This window comes from Lactuca serriola, chromosome 4, assembly GCF_051521515.1.
Source record: "Lactuca serriola cultivar US96UC23 chromosome 4, Lser_US96UC23_V15, whole genome shotgun sequence".
Classification (NCBI taxonomy): Eukaryota; Viridiplantae; Streptophyta; class Magnoliopsida; order Asterales; family Asteraceae; genus Lactuca; species Lactuca serriola.
The window spans coordinates 295497536-295512198 of NC_136411.1; the positions used below are offsets into that span (position 1 = coordinate 295497536).

At 38.9% G+C, this 14663-nt stretch overlaps 1 long non-coding RNA gene across 1 annotated transcript; it reads right to left on the reverse strand.

Moving 5' to 3' along the window:
• Positions 1-223: 223 nt before the first annotated feature.
• On the reverse strand, positions 224-2452 carry LOC145100647 (uncharacterized). Its single transcript, XR_013705180.1, has 2 exons — positions 1973-2452; positions 224-1044 (listed from the first exon to the last, which is right to left on the reverse strand). It is a non-coding gene; the product is annotated as an uncharacterized LOC145100647 (long non-coding RNA).
• Positions 2453-14663: the final 12211 nt, after the last annotated feature.

Genomic DNA, 14663 nt, shown 5'->3' on the forward strand with positions numbered 1-14663 from the left:
GCTGCTGGCCGACTTACCCCATACGACTCATCCATCAAACTTCTACCGACCCTACGGCACTCGTGTATGCTCGCCATACATAACGCTGTACCCTATAAACATTCGAATATATGATCTTACCCTAAGCCGTGCATCAGACAAGAACATAAAATAAGGCCAAACCAAACATTCTCAAGCTATAAGATCTTAGTTATATACAACCGTGATGCGTACACTAAGGAACTACAATAATGATATCAATTTCATATAAGGAAAACCCTAGGCTATCAGACATCATATAATCATGCAATTCTATCATGCAATTCCTGAAGATCCTTAGCCTATCACTAACATGTTGTTCTAACATATCCCAATATCAAATAAGCGTATGGTATTTTGGGGTCTACTTATTGGCTCCGGCTGATCGTACACATTGTATCCTCCTTTATTATTTTGAAAACTATTTAAAAAATCATTTTGAAAATCTTGTCCTTAGTTTGATACTGAATTCACACGAGTGTTCCTGCAATTCACTCAAACCAAGGCTCTGATACCAACTTGTAATATCCATAAAATTCATGCAAATTTTAAACCTTTTCAAACATCCAAAAACCACGAGTTATTACAAAATGTTTTCAAAATAGTTTCATATCAGAGAATTCCATAAATCAAAGTCATAAAATGTAACGAGGTGCACGATCATGCCTTTGCCTTCACACGATAATCCGAAATACCTGAAACAAATTCAACAACTGTAAGCTCGAAGCTTAATGAGTTCCCCGAAAATACCAACGCCATACAAAACTAGATCAATATCACAACAAACAAACAACATGCAGATTGAGCCATCAGCCTGACTGGACCGCCTCATAGGGCCATCAGCCTATCTGGACCGCTCTCCGAGCCATCGGTACGTCTGGATCGCCTCGCAGGGCCTTCAACATATCCGGACCGTTCGTCGGGCCTTCGGCCTGACTAGTACGCCCTTACTGGGTCTACAGTCTATCTAGGCCGCCTTGAGTATGTTGGTGTAGAGCACAAAGGAGAGACCGCCTCAACCTACCCCTAATCACACAATCAACACAGAAATATCAAATGCTAGCATATACAAACAGTCATACCGATCTAACAGATTACTAATCATAGAATCATCTTATATACCAGGATACTGACATAACATGTCACTAACATAACATCATCCTATATACAATGATACAGACCTAACATGTCACTAAGCATATCATCATGCAATAACCAGGATAACAATCCAAAAAGAAGGGCAGGCATTGGTGCCTTCGACCCTGTTGGTATAGTGAGGACAACTCACCTTAAGCAGCAAACAAAAAATAGAACCATGGAAGTGACTAAGATTGATTCCAAGCTCTCTTCACACCTATAAGCATACTAATAATCTTTATTTAGCATACATTCCAAGTATTGCTTATTAATATCCTTTAATATACTTTTTATTTACTTTTATTATTATGTGAGTAACGATCACTCCTGAAGTCATTCAAGTTAAAGCATTATACTTAAAATGTGACCTTCTATATATAAAATACCATCTTGTCAAATAAATTATGTATATGTGTTATTCTAATATTACCCAAATGATATCATATAATTAAGGCCTTAAACCACACAATGCATTTAATCCATTTAGTTCATATTGGTAAAATTGTCATATAATCCGTACATTATTATTTACTACCCAAGAGGAATCTTAATTAAACATATGTCAAATTTATTAGTCCAGGTACTTGCCTTAACATTAACAGATTAACTTGCATTTTAATTCAATTGACCAAATTTGAAGCCTAATACTTAAAATGATCCACTAATGATTAATCAATTTAAGAGACCCAAAAATAAAATCAGGTGGGTGTTTGCATGGACTGCCTTTTCATTTAGGTTAATTAACCAAAGCCCACAAGCTGCATAACCCAAAAGCCCAACTGAGAAAATGAATGTCAAAAAGTCAAAGGGCACTTACATTTTTTGCATCTTATAACGCCACAGTGGCCGATGGCACCTTTTTCTCCGGCCAAGCCTCCTTCACCAACGACACTTTCAACTCCGAAAATGAGGACTCGCTCAATTGCACAATCAGATGATATCCCATGACCATCTCATTATCATTTCTGAATACCTTCAACACCACTGTAAATCTTACCGCAAATCACACTACTAACTTTGTTTATCGGATACAAGTTGTTAACGTGAAACGGCAGAACCTAGCTTCGCTGAATAGCTCCCCCAAGGTCGGAGCCAAAGGTGGTGATTGCAACTCTTCTAGTTTGATCTTCTTCACTGATAGAATTCCCGATCAAGCTTTGCTTATAAGGTATCCATGGAGTCCTTCTCATACCCTCGATTCCTCTACAGACTACAGCCGCATACAAACACACACTCACACCCAAAAACGTTTGCTGCTAGGGTTTGGTTTTGTTCAAGGGATAAAGGGAGACTGGGTTCGCTTATATAGAAGTTGCAGTTTCAAACAAAATGAGGGAGGGTGCTCCTTTACGCTCTGTCGGGAGGTTGGGGGCAGGACACCAAATTTTAAAACAGAATTGGCATAAAAGCCCCCCTCACTTCTAGCCTTACTCGAAAATACCCCCTAGCTTTAGCTTCTACTAAAAATAAGTTTCTAAAATGCACCAACAACCCCTTTTCATTTTTTTATATAAGGTAAATACAACTATATTATTATTATTATTATTATTATTATTATTATTATTCCTTACGTATTTTATTTAAATAATAACTTGACTATTCGAATGAAACAATCTAAAATAAAACCTTTTTAAATTAAAACCTTAATGATTCCTCCAATTATATATGATTATTCCACTAAAGAAAATATAAGCGAAATAGAGTGTTATAACCGGTCTCTACCAAGTCTCTCCTGCACTTCCATAATCATACAGGCCTCCCCCACAGGTCTCACCCAGTCTATATCAACGAATGGGCCACGCCCACGGGTCTCACCCTATTGGGAGCTACACAGGCCCAACTTTGCCTCGGACCCCAATGGTCCTCATCCCATAACAGAGAGAGATGCTCTCCGACCCCGTTTTCCGCCTTTCCCAAGGCACGAACTGATCCTCCTTTATACTCATGACCACCCCAACGATGGTCTACCTCAATCTAATGAGTGCTACGATCCCATCATAGACTTACAACACTTCCATACTATCTATCGATCCAATAAATGCTACGACCACCCCGCAGTCTTACGTCACGTCTATCCTACCATGGTCACCGCCCGTGGTCTAACCACACCTCTACCATATCGAGCACAATCATCTTGAGTCAAACCCACATCCGACTTGTAGGAACAATAAATAAGATTGATAGATTCTATAACAATGGAATGAATTAAAGACAAGAACAGTGAAGATCAAACGTGTGCTGGATGCTTTGATTAAACAACTCTTGAAGAGTTCTCAAGAAATTCTTTGTAAGAGTGTACAAACGGTTGTTAGGTTTGCTAAAGCTTAAAAAGCATTCACCCTAATGTTACATGCATGCACTATATATAGGCTAAGATTAGAAAGACCAAAAGGAGAATGGACAAGCCCATCTCAGAATAAATAAACCTATATAAGACATATTTGACACAACGCTAATAAACCCAACACGACTGAATCCCTATCAGGTGTTCGGGTCATGCTTCGAATCCTAAAGCCTTCATCAAACAAGAATAGGCAGCGAGGCTCTAACATAACCCTCAACTTGGATCCATCCTCATGCATTCTATCCATCTCAAAGAAGCTGCCAACCAGTTGCTTGGAGTTTTCTGAACTCCCAACTTACACAATCTTCAATCCAGACGGCCACTTGAGTCGTCTTCCCTCCCGACCGGGATGTGAAACTCACCCTAGTCTCATACCTGATTATACTTGGAAAATCTGAACGATTCTCCTACACTTGGATTCGCCGAAGCTCTTCCAACCCATAGAATTTGATGGATTCCCTGCCCATATTACCTGCTTATAACTCAAACCGTAGACGATTTAAGCTTACCAAGAACTAGAATTCCATTACTAGATAATCTCGATGATTACACAACTCCTAAAATCCAGATGAATACTCACCAAAATCTCAGCAAGCCCGATAACCCCAATTGATTCCCATGATACAACACCAAATCCTTAAGTCCTTTATGCTGGTGACAAAGTCCATAACCCTTGCTCTGACTCTGGCGAACCTTCATTCCTACTTCCCATCCTCAAAAGAATCTCTGAATTCTAACCATCTTCAACCCTTGCGATAATAGAATTCCCTTTGCAACTCCAATGACCAAACAAACTCATGCAGTTGCCACCATCATCTTCTTGCTACCACTATTTCCTTAGCAAAGGTAGTGGGTGAACCCATGGTTCTTCCATAGACGACTATCGATCCTACCAGATCAAATATCTGACTTCATTAGATAACTAACTAGCTAATCTGATCATAGACCTTCCAAACGATACCCTTGAATTGACCCCAACAAGGAACCAGAACAACAACCAAACAAACTGAATCTCGCTCAGCAAGATACAAACTACTAATGACTCTTGGCATGCAAAATGGAATATAACAATTCTTGATTATATAACCCAAGCAATAACAAAGAACTAAACCACCTATAATTCTTAACCAAACCAGTAAAATATTCCAAATCAATATAAATACTGATAATAATCAAGAAGAAAGCATAAAGTTACATACCTGCAACAACACCTGATGAAACCCTGGCCTCTCCTGACTGACACTGCAATGCCCAACTCCTCGTTGTTGGAGCTCCTGCCTTACCGTGATGTCCATCAGTGATCCTCAAAGTAATGGGAGCAAGTGCACTCACTATTCCGTCGCTCAACACCAGACAATCGGCCTTCTTGTGGCCCACCTGATTGCTTTGAAAACACATCGGATTCGACCCACGGGGTCAATCCCGAATGAAATAAACCATCTAACCACGACTGAAACATCCTTAGCCTGTCTCCCAGCATCCTCCCTCATGAGTTCTCGCACACTTGGCACACCAACCTCGGCCCTGATGGTCTCCCAAATGAGAATACTGAGTCCTGCGCCTCATCGCCTGGTCCACTGAAAATTGAGTCTGTCCTGGCTTCCTCTTCCCAAGATGCTCCAAATCAATCTCATGCTCTTGGGCTCTAGCAATCATATCATTCAGGGTCTCGCACCCTGATAAACTCATAAACTCCCTGACGACATCTCTTAACATGTCCTGATACCTTACCTTCTTCATCTCCTCGTCCGATACATACTGTGGAACCAACAAAGCTCTCTCCCGAAACATGGAAGTGATATCTTCCATTGTCTCAGTCATCTGGAGAAGGTATTGAAACTCCCTCGCCAACTACTATACCTCAATATCTTGTGCAGAATCGGCTCTAAACTGGGTTACAAACTCATCCCAAGTCATCGTTTCCAGGTCTTCGCCTCCCAAAGCGAGGTCTACCTCCTCCAACCAATCTCGGGCTCTGTCCTTTAGAAGGTAGGAAGCAAATCTGACCTTCAACCCTTTGCGACAGAAACTCGTCCAGAACGCATTATCCATATCTGCTAACCATCTCATAATGGCAATGTGGTCCTTCTCCCCAAAGAACGTGGGAGCTCCACAAGTATGGAACTCACGGAAAGAAAGAGTGCGAGCTCCAACAATATCCATAACCTCGTCGCGGAATGCGCCCAAACGCTCATCAAAAATATCCAAAATCCCCTCCTTGACCGTACCAAAGATCATATGAGTTTGCTCCAAAATACTATGGGTAGTCTTCGACGAGATGAACACCCATATCCGCTCATCAATAGGCTTAGTACCGGCACATGAGCTTGAACCAGAACCTGAATCTCCTCTTAGTGTGCTCATTGCCACACCGAGACAAAAAATTCATACCAATATTCCGAACATACCCAAGAATCCACTCCCTACAGGCTTCCTACATTCTCCAAGACTCTCCCCGATTCGAGTACGGATCCTGTGCATTCAGTAGTACGGGCCCAATACTACCTTCCACACCTATCCATACTTTCCTCAAGAACCATCCCAAATCCTCTAAGGCACCTTCTCAAACTAATACTCCAAGTGGTCACTAAATAGCACAACAAAACCAACTGAAGCATTTCCTAAGCTTTCCTAGGCTTCCGACCTCTCCCTGCCATCAACTGCTGAAGAACTCCCCATAATGTTAGTTAACTACCTCATGAATACAATCACAGGCATCAAAGCTCAGATAAACCTTCGAGTAAAAGACTCATCCCTACAATGGTTAGACTTTAACAAGAGCTACACAATAGGGTGAAATCCACCACTCCGAGATTATTCTACCTTTGTCACATGTGACTTAACATATTCATTTAATGGCTAACTCACATCAATTAAGAGTTACACAAAGCACAAAGCAAGCAACATTCATGCAGTAGCACTCCAATCCATAGAATAACCAAAGAACATTCAGGCTCACATACTACAACTCATGCTAAGACCTTCCACTCTCATTACCGGTTGCCTTATGCATGCAAATTATACACAATACATGATCAAATGACTATCAAATAACAGACTCCACCATAGGACCACAACAAAATGAGGAACGGGAAATAAGGCCAAATCAATCATTTTAAGAATATATGATCTTATACGTATAAATTTTTTAAAGCATACACGTAGCAATTACTGATACCAATACATACTCACAACCTAACATAGCATCCAATGCTTCCTAGGCTACAAGGCATCAAATATCAGGCCAATCTATCATGCAATTCTTGAAAATATCCCTAGCCTCATCATAGCACGCAATTCTCATAACATATAATCATTACAAATATATATGTGTATTTTGAACAAGAACTTCTTTGGTTTGCCCTTAGTGTCTCTTCCCGAAAACACCATGCCAAATGGTTTAAGGCATATCTCTCCTACAACATACTTCGACAAAGTTGATTGTGTCAAAGTATCTTCCCAAGGAACTTTCACTTCTCTTCCAAGCACATTCGCTAACTCCTCATCAGTCAGTGCAAGACAATCGAAGTAGTTGTCGATATAAGTCTTCACATGTGCGAATCCGACTTTGAAAACATCTGTTTCTGAGCCTTTGAGTTTGTTCTCTTCCATGTGCTTTAGAATCAGAGCTACTTGAATGAGATCGTTGCAGTTCATCAATGGAAAGTCAGCAACAGTGAAGTCGTATTGTTTGTTGTCTGCCCTGATGACATAATATCGAAAATTTTGAAGCATGTCTTCAAACAGAACATCCTTCTTTATCGTGAGCACCTTCTTGATCTTCATCAGGGACCAGACTTCATCAGGATTCTTCCCAAGAACAACATGAAATCTGATTTTCATGTGAGTGTAGTCATCCGGATTATCGAATTTCTCACTGATCTTGTATTGAGCTGTAATGAACAACATTTCATTAATAGGGAAGTCCAGCTGACAGTGATCTGAGTTCTCAATGTCGTAACTTCTTTTGGGCGTCTTCTCGAACACATACATCTCCCTTCCTACTACTTTAGACTCTATCGTTTCATAAGAGTAAAGCTTCGCAGGATCACCTTTGTTCATTGAGGGAGGATCACTTGCTCGTTGTCTCATTATGCTCTGGACTTGTCTCATTCTTTCAAGCTCAGCCTCAACATTAGCTTTTATCTCCTCCTTCGATTTCTCATACAGGATGCCCTTTCCTTTTCCTGTTACATCTTTCTGAGGTTGAGAACTCGAACCTCCTTCATTTCCTCCAATAACAATTCCCTTTGAAATCGTTTTTGTAGTTATTGTTGTTGAAGAAATTGGTTTAGTAGGAATTGGAAGAGTTGCAACCAGTTGAGTCGAGATGACTTTTCCCACTGTTTTGGCATCAGCTTCTTTGCTTCAACTTTTCTCTCCCCCTTGCGCCCCTGTGAAAACAGGTGGAGCACCCTTCGGAAGTAAAGAACTGAAGTTTGAAATTGGAGCAAGAGCCTTCTGAATGGCTTGTTCTAAAGTGTTAATCTTTAGAGACAAGAATTCGGGAGTAAGGATTTGCGAAGTGGAAGATTGCGAAACTGCTGATTTGAGCTCCGTAACCAATTTGATCAGATGATCAAACTTCTCCATGGTAGCAGCTTTGTGATCATCAGCAACAGGAATGTTGTTGAGTTTGTGGATTTGAGACGAAATTTCCACAACCTGCTTGTGAAGATCTTCCTGTCTTGTATTTACTGCTTGAAGATCCTTCGCAAGGTCAGACTTCAACTCCTGAATTTTGAAGTTGACTTCCTCACGAACTTTCTTGACGTCTTGTACAAAAAGAAGATGTCTTTCTTTTGTAGCAGCTTTAAAGTTTTTAACTGCAGACGCGAAATTATTCCCTTGTGCTTGCACTTGGAGTTTGTTATTTTTGTCGGACTGATCGACTTTCTCCATGATTCTCTTCTCAGCCCCTTTAATCATTACATCCACCTCCATGGCTGAGATTGAAGACATTCTCCCAGAATCGGCTTGCGATTGGATAATAGCCTTCAATTTTTGATTCAATATCTTGAACTGTTTTCCAGTCATCAGCATATGATCAGGAATGTCTTCTTCATCGGAATCAAACGAAATATCATCAAGAACTCCTCCAAAAGCACTTCCTTCGATTTCTGGATCCGACATTTGTTGCGAAGGTGGAGGATTCTCAGGTGATTGAGATGGAAAAAGGGTGGTGAATGGGTTCTGAAGGGCATGGTCGAATATGGATGAAGTGGTGGTTATTGGTAGTGTGGATGCAACACTCGGGATAGGTGCCCCCGTATCAGATACGTGGAAAACCATATCCGAAATAGGTACCTCCTCAGTAACTGACTTGGTAAGAACTATTTCGAGTGGCTGGGTTTGAGAAATAGTGGTTGAAATTTGCGAAGGTTGAGAGGTTGGTAAAGAAACAGTTACCATTGTTGTGACAGGTGGAGTTTCAGGGACAACTTCTTCGTCTGATGATTCATTGCGAATCACCATCTTCCTCCTCTTGCCCAGTGTTCGTTGCATGTTTTTCGCAACGTCTTCTGCCCGTTGGCGTTTCTTTCCAGGAGACACTGGTGCAGGAATGCTGCGAATAGTAATTCCATTACTACTCACCTCTGCCTTGCGAATCTGTTTTACACTCCAGACTTGGAGGGTAAAACATCTTTCTTTACTTCTTCTTCTTGAACGATTGGTGAAGATGAACCCTTCGCAGGTTTCTTGCTCCCCTTCTTCTTCTTCGATGGAGTAGCAACTTCAGGTAATACACCCGACTGATTAGCTGTGTCAATGTTTCGCAAATATCTCACCAACACTTTGTGAGTAGGAGATACTTTGTGAAGCATCGCATCCGGAATGCGAGCTACCCGGGTGAATATGGCTTCATCATCTTCTACCACTTTGGGAAATTGGTAAAGCGAAAACTCAGCAACTTCGACATCTGATACGATCGGAATTGCTTCTTTCTCGTAGACTTTCTCTAGGATCAGACTCCAGTACCTGGCACAGGATATCCCCTTCTCCGAATTCGTGTTTTCCAGACTTTTAACGAATTCCTTCCAGAGCTGAGTCGCATAGTCGACATTGATGTCATAGTAGATACCCATTACCATGGCATACACTTCGACTCTTCCTCTGTCTAAACCGACTGATCTTCTTGTAAGACACCTTAGGAAAATTCCAAATAGAAAATTCCAAATACAGGGCAATCCCGACTTCCGGAAATCACTAATCTTCTCCAACTCCGGTTGATGTCCCATCTCGTTGAACATGTGGATGATCTGGGAGTTTACAGGTTTAACAAATGGTGGGTTGTTGGGAATCTCCAAGAACTCCACGAACAAGTTCTTGGACAGTTTAACCATCTTGTTGTTGATGAGGTTGAAGGTAATCACATCCGCCGTGTGATTGTAGGAAGCCGTGGAGGCAGCACGTGATAACCAGATCATCGGAACTGGGAATGACCGGAACATGGCTGTTGATAACGGTGATCGTTTCAAAGCCACGATGAGCATCTTCAATTCTTCTGGATAGGCGGATATGTTGGGATCAACTTGATAGTTTGTGCTTTGAATCTTCATAAGGGATTGAGAAAGGACCTCATCAGTGTTTGAGTTGGTAGCTGCCATTGTTAGGGTTTGAAAGAAATTGGAAGTATAAGATCAAGATGAAAGCTTTGAAGGTTTGTGAGAATTCTTGTTTGCGTAACCGTACACAGTGTTCTTCATGCCCCTTTTATAGTTTACTCAAAATTTGATTTGAAATTAAAGCGGGATGCATTTAATGTTATTCGATGTGGCACCTTGAATCTCGGATCATTGCTGTTAAAGATTACTATGCAGCAAAAAGTAACTGTCACATCTCCTCGAAAACCGGATAGAATACCAACCATTTTTAGTAGACAGCCTGTCAAGTATCCGTTATAGAATCCGAACTGGTAAAACCCTTCGCATGGAAGCAAGGCTCTTTCACTTTTGGGATTTAAAGCGAAGTCATATGCCAGACTTGCGAAATCATCAGTCTGAGTTTTTTTTACTCAGAACCTCAAGGATTTCGTGTGTGCATTGTGCCAATGAAATAAGATAAGAATCAAGAAATTTTTTTTGAATGTGGTGATGTCAAAAAGTTAATTTGACATGAAGGCAGTAAAACCCCAGGCAAAGGTTGCTTCGTTAATTATCAAGAGAGATAATCAACAGCTTGTGTAGTTTCCCGTGAATTACAATCGAATACTTGTAAAGAAGTTTCGAAGGGCTTCTTTTAAAAGTCATTTTGGGTTTGGTTTGAAATTTCATTACATATCATCCTTAACATAAGGTGAGAAATTGTAAATGAAATTACTTGTTTGACCAGTGTAGTCAGTGACAAGTTGGCTTGTGAAATGATTTATCATAACAAGAATTTGCGAATGAAACTTACACTGAAATCATATTCAAGAGAAAATTTGTTTTGGATCTTGTTGGGTAACAAATATTCTTGGTTGTAAATATTTGATCAAGACCACACATGCGAATTGAATATGTTTTGAAGTTTCGAAATTTTTGATACTGAAACAAAGGTTTCGTAAAAATCTGGAACAAAGTTCCCCGTCAATTCCTTAAAGGTGTATGATTTTTGGGTTTCACTTTCATCACGGACTCATGATGTTAGATCTTAAACACAGAGTTGTGATTTGTCTAGGTTTTGATTGGTTTTACCAAAGACCTCAAGGACAAATATTTTCAAAAAAAAATTGGATTTGAAGAACATTTTGGTTTAAAAAGATTGGTTAAGAAGCAAAGTGTACCTCTGTTATTATGTGGACAAAACAGAAAACTCTTAACTCATTTGAGAAGAGTAAGGTAGCTCTTGTTGATTTATGCGAATACAAGCCTTGTTGGGTAGAAATGTTCATGAGATAATTTCATCAAGGCTTTCATTTTTCACACATAGAATCATTCGAGGCTTGAGGTCTACATACAGCAGCATGCTTCTAGGGACATCCTAACTAGGTTGTAAAAGAAATTTAATACCTTCCCATAGAAACACAAATGTATGACCTCTTCGCATTGTAGCCCTGTATTAAATTCTCAACACACAGTTTAAAGAACAAAGAAAACAAATATTTTTGTGATTTTGGAATTTTTCAAAAACGAAAGAACAAAACAAATAAAATCTTTTTGTATTTTTGATTTTTCAAATTTAAAGAACAAAAAAAATAAAATCTTTTTGTATTTTTGATTTTTCAAATTTAAAGAACAAAAACAATAAAATCTTTTTGTATTTTTGATTTTTCAAATTTAAAGAAAATAAAATCTTTTTGGATTTTCGATTTTTCATAACTAAAACAGTATGCGTAAACCGTACCATAGTGATTATGAGCCTGATGCGAAAAACTGTGGTTGCGAAGCCATGCGAAGCGTTCTGAATGAACAGTAACCTCTGAATGATTTCGACTCTTAGCTGCTGAACAAAGCTTTTACTCTTGTGTTGACAAAATTGAATTCGCATTAATCATCCCCAAACCTGCTAAAATTCGAACAAATGATTTTTCATCATGAGGTTTTGGAAAAATATCAGCAAGTTGTTCAGTTGTTTTGACAAAATGAATTTCAATATTCCCATCTTCCACATGATCTTTAATAAAATGATATCGAAGAGCAATGTGTTTTGTCTTTGAATGTTGTACTGGATTGTGACAAATGCGAATTGCACTTTGCGAATCACAATACAAAGGAATCTTTTTCATGTTTATTGCATAATCACGAAGTTGACTCTGAATCCAGATAATTTGTGAAGTACAAGCAGCTACAGATATGTATTCTGCCTCAGCGGTTGATATAGCCACACAAGTCTGTTTCTTTGATTGTCAGCTCACTAACTTTCCATCCAAAAGTTGACATCCACCAGTCGTACTTTTTCTGTCCAAAGTACATCCTCCTAGATCTGAGTCTGAAAAAGCTTGAATGAAGAATCCTGTTTTCGCAGGATACCATAGTCCTAAAGAAACAGTTTCCTTGAGATATCGAAAAATATTTTTCACTGCAGTCAAATGAGGCTCTCTTGGATTAGCTTGAAATCTAGCACAACAACAAACCGAAAACATAATATCAGGTCTACTTGCAGTTAAGTACAATAAAGACCCTATCATGCTACGATACAGTGTTAGATCAACAGCAGGAGCATCCAACGAAGGAGTTAGTCTTGTTCCTACTGCCATAGGTACTCTGAGCTTTGTGCTATTTAGCATTCCAAACTTTTCAAGCAAGTTCTTCGTATATTTTTCTTGATTGATTAAGATTCCTTCTCTGTTCTGCCTTATATTTAAACCAAGAAAATTATTAATTTTTCCCATCATGCTCATTTCAAACTGACTTTTCATTAAATTTTCAAATTCAATTGACAATGCTGGATCAGTTGAACCAAAGATAATATCATCAACATAAATTTGAACAAGCATTAGATGACACCTAACTTTCTTGCGAAATAATGTGGGGTCAACTGATTCTTGTTTAAATTTAGATTGTTTCAAGAAATTTGTAAGTGTTGCATACCAGGCCCTTGGTGCTTGTTTTAACCCATATACAACTTTGTCAAGGACATACACATGATCAGGATACTCACTGTTTACAAACCCTGGTGGTTGTTCAACATACACTGTTTCTTCGAGTTTTCCATTTAAGAATGCGCATTTAACATCCATTTGATAAACATCAAAGTCTTTATGAGCTGCATAGGCTAAAAATATACGAACTGCTTCAAGTCTTGCAACAGGTGCAAATGTTTCTTCATAGTCAATGCCTTCTTGTTGTGAATAACCTTTTACCACTAGTCTTGCTTTATTTCGAATAATATTGCCATCTTTGTCGGTTTTGTTTTTAAAAATCCATTTTAATCCAACAATTGAAACATCAGAGGGTTTTGAAACTAATCTCCAAACCTTGTTTCGTTCAAATTCTGCCAATTCAGATTGCATAACAACAACCCAATCTGAGTGTTCCATAGCATTCTTGACAGTTTTTGGCTCTATTTTCGAAATAAAAACATTAAACATGCAAAGTTCTTGGTTTGCATTTAGTACCTCATTTTTCGCACGAATTTGAGCTCTAGTCAACACACCTTCTTGTAGATTTCCAATTACCTGTTCTTTTGGATGATTTCGTGTCCATTTCTCGAGTGGTGGAAAATTTGGATCAAATTCTAAGGGTGCATCTTCAAACATATCTTCATTTTCAGATCCTGCAACAGAAAAATTATCATTAACTTCATGAAATTCTTCATTATTATCAAGATTAAATGTCTCTGTTTCATCATGCTCCCCCTCAACATGATCTGTATCTTGATATTCTTGTCGATTTTGCGAATGCTCCCCCTCAACTTGATGTTCTTGTTGATTTTGCGAAGGCTCCCCCTCAACTTGATGTTCGTGTTTATTTTGCGAAGGCTCCCCCTCAACTTGATGTTCTTGTTCCTTGTGAATATCTGATGTGCTTTCACAAGTTATCGTTGATTAATCAGTATGTTTTGAAGATTCTGATGTTTGATTATCAGGAGCATTACTTTCCGCATCAATGGCCCTGTCAGGAATTCCAAAAATCAAGTCATAATCAAAATCATTGATTTCAGAATTATCAATTGGATTATTTGAATCGACAAGTATTGGTTTATTATCAAATTTACTATCAATCTGTTTAAGATAGTAATCTCCAAATGTTAAATTGAACGTTTCTTCAATTTTTCTTGTTCGTTTGTTTAGCACTCTGTATGCAACTGAATTCTGTGAATATCCTAAAAAGATGCGTTCATCAGCTTTAGCTTGAAACTTGGACAAATTATCTTTTAGATTCATGATAAAGCACCTGCAACCAAAAACATGAAAGAATTTTACATTAGGTTTCCGATTATTGATTATTTCATATGGAGTAACATTAAATCTTCGATGAATGAATGATCTATTTTGAGTAAAGCATGCTGTGGACACAGCTTCTGCCCAAAGATATTGAGGTAGATTCGCATATGTCAACATTGTTCTGGCAGCTTCACATAGAGATCGATTTCTTCTTTCAACTACACCATTCTGTTGTGGTGTATACGGTGATGAAAAATTATGCGAAATGCCTTTGCTTGTGAGAAAACTGTCAAGAGTTTGATTTTTGAACTCATAACCATTATCACTTTTAATTTTTCGCACATTCTTCTTCAGACT